Here is an 8,561-nt window from a genome sequence, read left to right on the forward strand (position 1 = left end):
GTGACTTCCCTGCAGTTGGGGAGCCGGGGGCTCGAACCGGGACCCTTATGCTGGTCCTTGCGCTTTGCGCCACATGCACTTAACCTGCTGCACTACCGCCCAACTCCCCAGTGTGTCTCCATTTTATAATCATAGTGTTTGTTTTTCTTTTATGTGTTGAGCTGGATGCCAGTGATGATAATCCCTGTTAGATACATGATTTTAAAATATTTCCCCTACTCATTAGGTGACTTTCTTGTTCTGTCGATATTGTCTTGCACGGTGCAGAAACGAGGTTGACCTATTTCCACTTGAGATTCCTTGTTTATTTCTGTCATCACCAGGACTGTTTCTGTTGCAGGCCAACTGTTGGCAGGTAGAAGTGGGGAAGGCAGACAGGAGGCCACACTGCATGGAAACTTCCTCTAATGTGAGCGTGGGAACTGAACTCGAACTTGGGTCTCTCGTGCTTGACGAAGCATGTACACTAACCCAATGAGCTATTTTGCTAGCCTACGTGTGGACTTTCCCCCACTTGTGGGTCTGTTCAAGTCTATATTCTTTGTACTTCGCCTAGAGAGAGACACAATTATGGGGAGTTGTAACATAGCACCAAAGCACATGAGTTTCTGAACTCAGACCCACCCTGCACACTCTACTGGGCTAGCTAGTCCTCAGCCTCATTATTTTGCTTCTGTTGCCTCGGAGTTTTTTGTTTGTTGGTTTAGTTTAATTTTTCTATTTATTTTTAATTTTTTATATTTATTTATTTATTCCCTTTTGTTGTCCTTGTTGTTTTATTGTTATAGTTATTATTGATGTCATCGTTGTTGGATAGGACAGAGAGAAATGGAGAGAGAGGAGGGGAAGACAGAGAGGGGGAGAGAAAGACAGACACCTGCAGACCTGCTTCACCGCCTGTGAAGCGACTCCCCTGCAGGTGGGGAGCCAGGGGCTCGAACCGGGATCCTTCCTCCGGTCCTTGTGCTTTGCGCCACCTGCGCTTAACCTGCTGCGCTACTGCCCACTCCCTTATTTTTAATTTTTAATTATCTTCACTTCTCTATTGAATGAAGACAGTCAAGAATCAAGAGGGAAGTGGGAGAGAGAGAGAGAGTCAGAGAGACACCTGCAGCACTGGCTCACCACTTGCAAAGCTTCCCCCCTGCAGGTGGGGACTGCAGGAGGCTTGAACCCCGGGTTCCTGCGCATTGTGACATGTGCTTTCTACCACGTGCGCCACCTTTGAGTTTGGGTAATAAATCCAAAACTCACAGCCAGGACTGACATGATGGGGCTGACCAACCATGTTTTATGACTCCAGGCCTTACATTCACGTCTCTACATCATTGTGTGTACACGTTTGTGTAACAGAGTAAGGCAGTCTGGTTTCATTCTTTTGTATATGGCAGCCCAGTTTCCCAATTCAGGAGCAATTGCTGAATAGGGTGTCCTTTCTCCATTATGTCTTCCTGGCTTTTGTGGTAAAGGAACTGACCTCATAGACATTGGTGTATTTCTGGGCATTCTCTTCTGCTCACTGACAAATGTCTGTTTATGAACAGCAGTAAAAATAAATTTGGGTTAGTTCTTGTTAGTAAGGTCTCTGATAATCGTGAAATTAATCTGTCGTCTTCATTAAAGGCTGTAAGAGAATGACATCCACCAACCCCTGCCATCTGGGAACCCCCAGTGTAATAACTAGTCACTGTAAAAATAATTAGAGTCCCTCATTTTTACTTCCTAATTCACTCTGTAATTTCATGCCTCGGAGCGTCACATCCGCTTTGGATCTGAAGACTACATTTGTGAATCATTAGTTCTATGCAGAATCGAGTCTTACTACGCACTGTTTTACTGATGTGGTTTCAATTTTCCTACTTCTGGTTTTTTAATGATTTTTAAAATTTATTTATTTCATTTATTCCCTTTTGTTGCCCCTGTTGTTTTATTACTGTAGTTATTGTTGTTGTTATTGATGTCATTGTTTTTGGATAGGACAGAGAGAAATGGAGAGAGGAGGGGAAGACAGAGCTGCTTCAGCGCCTGTGAAGCGACTCTCCTGCAGGTGGGGAGCCAGGGGCTTGAACCGGGATCCTTAAGCTGGTCCTTGCGCTTTGCACCACCTGCGCTTAACCCACTGCGCTACCACTCGACTCCCTACTTCTGCGTTTTTGACGCTGTTCAACTGATAGGTTCTTATGCAATTTTAAAGCCTAGATCAAATATCCCTCCCCTATGGATCTTGTGTGACCATCCTTGGTCCACACTCTCCATCCTCCTAGAGAAGGTGTAGATCAGAATCACTTTTTTCAAGGGTTCTGAAAGTGGAAAACCCTTAGTGCATATTGAAGGCATCCCCATTTTCTTTTGCTCTGTGCTCTCGGGGCTCCTTCTCTCATGATGCCCCCCCACACACACACACACATGCACGCACATGTGCATACTTGCATATATATATATATATATATATATATATATATATATATATATACATAAACTTTTATGTGTGTATAGTGGATATATCCTAGACTACAGACTTCTCAAGAGTGTGCTTGAATGGATAAAGACGAGAATACACTCATAATTTTCAAATAAAAAAAATTAGCCTTTGCCTCTTTGCATCTCAAAAAGCAAAATGAGTCACCAACAGCTCTGCTGAAGCCACTGATAAGGGCTCATGCTAAAGCCAGAATGAGGCCTCAGCGTGTGCTGTCAGCGTTCCGAACCTCTGGCATGCAGAGAGGACAGGCTTCATTCAGCGGAACTACGTGTACTTCCTTGAATGAGTCATGGAAGACACCTACCTTATGTCAGAAACAAGGCTAGCTCTCTGTACACAAAACTAAAACAAGTAAATAACTGAGATAAAAAATAAAAAGCAGAAGCAGCTAGTCAGGGGAGTGGCAGGGCAGGTAGGGTGCAGGACGTGAATATATAAGACCGCAGGTCTGATCTGCAGCCCTAGAATCCCAGAGCAGTTCTGTGTGCTGCTTTACCAGGTAAGGCACACAACCCAGGTATGAGCCTGGGGTCACGCGGCACTGAACGAAGCTTCAGTGCCATGACCTCCCTCTCTCTCCACCTCTCTGTCTCTACTGATAAAGGAGAGAGAAAAAATTTGATTAATTTTCTTCTTGCAAGCACCTAGATCCAAATTTTATTGAGTATTTAAAAAAATTTTATTAGCGATTCAATATTGATTTACAAAATTACATGTCCACAGGGGTATAATTCCACGCCGTTCCCACCACCAGAGTTCTGAATCCCACGTCCCTCCATTGCAAACCACCGAGGTTCTCCCAAGGTTGCAGACAGGGCTTAACTGTCATCTCCACAACTGTCTGTCTACATCTGCACACAACTGCCCCCTTTTTATTCCAGATCCAGCCCCCTCTTCCCCTCCAAGCCAGTTACTACCCATAACATACAACCCAGTTACTACCTCCAAATTATCTCTCCCCCTTTTCTTTCTCTCTCTCTGGGACGTGATGGAGCTGGAGTTCCGAGCCCTCTTATCCTCTTCCTCATATCACTTCCCCCACACTGGAATCAAAGTTGTTTTTGGGGTGCAGAAGGCAGGAGTTCTGGCTTCTGTAATTGCTAGACAGCTGGATTTGGGTGTTGGTAGGTCAGTTCATCCTCTCAGCCTGTTTCTACTGTCTTTTTCTAGTGAGGCAGGGCTCTGGGGAGGGGAGGTTCTGGGACACACTGGTGAGGTTGCCCAGCCCCCAATAACACACCTTTTTTTAAAAAAAGATAGGACAGAGAGAAATGGAGAGAGATGGGGAAAATAGAGAGGGGGAGAGAAAGACGGACACCTACAGACCTGCTTCACCGCCTGTGAAGCAACTTCTCTGCAGGAGGGGAGCCAGGGGGCTTGAACCAGGATTTTTGTGCCAGTCCTTTCTCTTCGTGCCACATGCCTTTATCCCGCTGCGCTACCACCCGACTTCCTCCCAATAACACACCTTTTAAAGGCCAAAAGATCTGAAACATATTTCTCTCCCAAAAAGCAGACACATAAAAAAAAGATATTCAACAGCAATATTCACTATGAAAAACCAGATTTTAAAAAATACTTAACAAAACACTACACCCAATAAGATGAGCAGAATGAAAAAAAAAAAAACGTGAAGTAGCAAGTGTGGAAGAGAATCTAAACACAAAAGACTCTTGTGTCCTACGAGTAGGGAAGTAAGATGACACAGTCACTTTAGAAAGCTGGAAGTTCTTCAGTTCAAAGGACACAGCTATTCTATTTATATTCCAGGAATCAGAACACAGGGCCAGGGTCTGGGAGATAGCACAAGGTAGCATTTGGAAACTATTACTGCCTGTGAATGTTCCAATTTTAGTACCTGCGCCACTAATAGCCAGAGCGGAGCAGTGCCCTGCTCAAAACAACAGCAAAATAAAAGATTCCGAAGCACTTTAAAAACCACGCAGATGGGAATATTTAAAGAAGCCTTTTGCGTAAGCCCCAAAAGTAGGGCCCCTGAGCCAGCTCACCTGGTAGAGTACACATCCTGGCAAGTCTTGGCTACTATGGTAGCCAAGGATGAAAATAACAGAAATACCCACCAACTGGTTAAAAAAAAAATTAACAAATTTTGTTTGTGTGTGTTGGAGGAGCTGGGGGACATACACTTGGACACACAACACTATGCAAGGACCTGGGGTCAAGCCCTTGGTTCCCACCTGCAAAGGAAGAGCTTCACAAGTGGCGAAACTGGGCTACAGGTGTTTTTCTTCCTTCTATCTTCCTCCCCCCTCAATTTTTCTGTCTTTATCCAGAAATAAATAATAAGAGAAATGTCTAAAAAAAATAAATATGGGACAAAAAAAAAAGCACCTTAGCATGCAAGGAAATGTAACATTACAGAGGAAAAAGAGATGGTTGAAAAGAAAGTCTAAAGAGATTTGAAGATGCCGCTTTGTTAGCTTTGAGGATAAAGCCGCACTGAACTTTCCATCTGTCCCCCAAAGCTTCAGGCATGTGAGGCAGACGCTTCACTGTCCCCCACTTCCCTTACCCAGACCTTGAATTCTCCCATAGAGCGTCTGAAAAAGGATGTGAGCCAGCTCTGTGGGCCTCATTCTCAGATCCACTGTTGCCAGTGGTGATAAAAGGCTGCGATAACACTAGGATTTCAGCCTCACGATGAAAAAGCCACCAGGACCTCTTGTGTAGAGGTCTAGGTAAGCTAATGAATGATGTATATTTAAATTTGCATTCTTAATTTACATTTTTTCTGTATTTATTTGTTTATTCCTTTTTGTTGTTGTTTTATTGTTGTAGTTATTATTGTTGTTGTCACTGATGCCGTCGTTGTTGTTGGATCGGACAGAGAGAAATGGAGAGAGGAGGGGAAGACAGAGAGGGGGAGAGAAAGACAGACACCTGCAGACCTGCTTCACCGCCCGTGAAGCGACTCCCCTGCAGGTGGGGAGCCGAGGACCACTGCCCGACTCCCTTTTAATTTTTTTGTATTTATTTATTTATTTATTCCCTTTTGTTGCCCTTGTTGTTTTATTGTTATTATTGTTGTTACTGATGTCGTTAAATTTGCATTCTTCAGAATTGTAGTGACTATTCACTTAAACCTCTCTTGCTATCTCCTAGGTTTCTTAGTGGAGACATCAACGGTACTGAGTTCTTGGGAGAGCTCTCTGCCCTCTCTCCTCTCTTCCTTCTCCTCCCCCACTTTCTCTCTCTCTCTTCAGTTCGTTTTCCTTCCAACTGGTAAATGTCATTCCTCTGGCAAACAACTTGGCAGAAACCTCTAAGCCATGCCCAATAACGTTTCTCCTTCACCTCTTTCATCACGCCCTGTTTCCAGCTCCTCCAATTCTCCCTCTGTCCTGATTTGACCTGAATCATTTACCTCTATTTCTACTGTCTTCATTCGCATACGAATTTCTTTATTTCTTTTTATCTTTATTTATTGGATAGCGACAGCCAGAAATTGAGGGGGTAGAGGGTAATAGGGAGGGAGACAGAAAGACACGTGTAGCCCTGCTTCACCGCTTGTGAAGCTTTCCTCCTACAGGTGGTTACCAGGGGCTTGAACCCAGGTCCTTGCGCACTGTAGTGTGTGCGCTCAACCAGGTGCGCTCAACCTGGCCCCCGCATATATTTATTATCGGCCCTTGGAACTATGTCTAGGAAGGTTGGTCTGTCTTGGTTATCTTGCATTATCTACAGAGAGCATAGAGTAGGTGCTCATTGAATTGAATTAATGACCAACTAATAGAATAAATGTACAGCCTGAACATAGGCATGACCCGGGGATGCCTACTACAAGATGGGGTTCATCCTCAAGGTTCTGAATGAGGCATCCGCCTCAAGACAGAACCTCTCTAAGTGTTCTCCAACTCACCCTGCTCCATCCACCAAGAGCCTGTGACCTCCTACCATTCCTCCAAATCGCCACACCTTGTGGTAAACTATGTCAGTAGAGGGAGCTAGAGAGACAGCACAGGAGACGAGAGTCCCTCCTAATTCGAAGGCCTTTCTTGGCAGCCTCCTGCTGCCTGGGCGTCTCATCTGGCATCAGGCCACTACCAGCATGCAGCTTGTCTGACACTCTTCCTGGACAGTGCACAGACGCCAGAAACTTGTCCTAGCACCCACTTGTGACAGAATGCCTCGTGTGAGATACCTCTCCAGGAACATTCAGCACCCTGGAGGGCAGATTTCTGGCAAGTCCCCGATGGTGGAAATCCAGCAAGTTCTACTGCAGTGATTTTTCAGTCATCAGAGACCCACAGGCACTAGCTCTCCAGCAAGGTCTGGATCTCTGTCCCATGGGTAGTGGCTGCCGCCTCTGTCTGCTAGCCCCTTTGTCCTTAGCCTTTCTGGGAGTCACTGGGACTCTCATCTCTTGGTGCCATGAGCAATTCTTTTATTTTTTTTTTCCTCACAGTTTATCTGTGATAAACTGTTTTTATTGTGTGAATGAGGGAGAAGACAAAGAGAAAAAAAGACACCGTCTAGTGCGGTTCCATTGCTCATGAAGCTGCCTTGTGCAGGTGCCCTTTGTGTGGCCCAGGGTTCAAACTGGGGGTAAATTCTCTTTCTCCCTTCCTACCTTCCCTCTTCCCCCCTCCCTCCCTCCCTCCTTCCTTCCTTCCTTCCTTTCTTTCTTTCTCTTTCATTCTCTCTCTCCTCATCTCTCTCTCTCTCTCTTCCTTCCTTTCTTCCTTCTTTCCTTCCTTCCTTCCTTCTTTCCTTCTTTCTGAGTTAATGGTCTGCAATTCTCCCTGTTCAAGTTACCATGTGTTTTTTTTTTCTTTTCTGATTGCACCCAGATGATTATATAACCCTACACTTCACCTGACAATTCGATTCATCCTTTCAAGTGTTCACGTTGTTAGTGACTGACAGGGCAAGGGACCCCTCGTTGCCATGAAGTGTCGGTATAAACAAAAGAATATAAATGAACATGGGCTGATTGAGCAACCAAAATACATGTGTGTGGAGGATAGTCGCCTCCCAGAAACACTGTCAGGCAGAGCTTTGTGACTCAGAACTAACAGCCAGGGGCAGAAGAATTCATTATGATGTGTTGTCTAAACTGTCATTGATCACCTTAACAACCCAACTCAAGTTTGTTTGTTTGTTTTTTCTTTTACCAGAGCACACTGTTCAGCTCTGGTTTACAGTGGTGCACGCAGCTTGCAACTTCAGAGTCTCTCATGAAAGTTTTTTCCATAACCATTCTGCTGTCTCTCCCACCCAACAACCCAAAGTTTTGTTGTTTTTTATTTTTTCCCCCCTGTAAGAAAGGGCTCTTTGAGAGTCGGGCAGGAGCGCAGCAGGTTAAGTGCAGGTGGCTGGAAGTGCAAGGACCGGTGGCGTAAGGATCCCGGTTCGAGCCCCCAGCTCCCCACCTGCAGGAGGGTCTCTTCACAGGCGGTGAAGCAGGTCTGCAGGTGTCTGTCTTTCTCTCCTCCTCTCTGTCTTCCCTTCCTCTCTCCATTTCTCTCTGTCCTAGCCAACAACGACGACATCAATAACAACAACAATAATAGTAACTACAACAATAAAAAAGGGCTCTTGTAGAGAGTTCAAGGCCATGCCTACCTGTGTGTGTGTACTCATTTCTCTCTCTCTTTCCTCTGCTTCCCATCCTGAAGAGCCTATATGTGCCTCTGCAAATACCTTCTTGCTCTGCTAAATGTTTGACTTGCCTGAACTGACCATGTCAAAATGAGACTTCCTGTGACCTCATATCAGAATTCAGGAACAAGTGAGAACAATATCTGTTCCCAGTTACAGGAACATTTCTCCAGGGAAGCTTTTTTTCTGACACACTTTTATTTTTCTTTCATTTTCCACAGTTTAAAAATTATGTGTTTTTTATGTGAAAGCAATGATGATGTTTGTTGTGTTCACTGTTATAATCAGAGTGCCTGATCCAGTAATGGTCATTAAATGAAGAAAAAAAAAAGCAAAATCTTTGGAGAGGTCCTATTATATGCAAGTCACTGGTGTAACTGGGGGCAAAAGGAGAGAGATTTCAAACCCTGTTCACAGGGAGTTGGCAGATTTCTATGAGAATATAACACACAAAGGA

This window comes from Erinaceus europaeus, chromosome 5, assembly GCF_950295315.1.
Source record: "Erinaceus europaeus chromosome 5, mEriEur2.1, whole genome shotgun sequence".
Lineage (NCBI taxonomy): Eukaryota > Metazoa > Chordata > Mammalia > Eulipotyphla > Erinaceidae > Erinaceus > Erinaceus europaeus.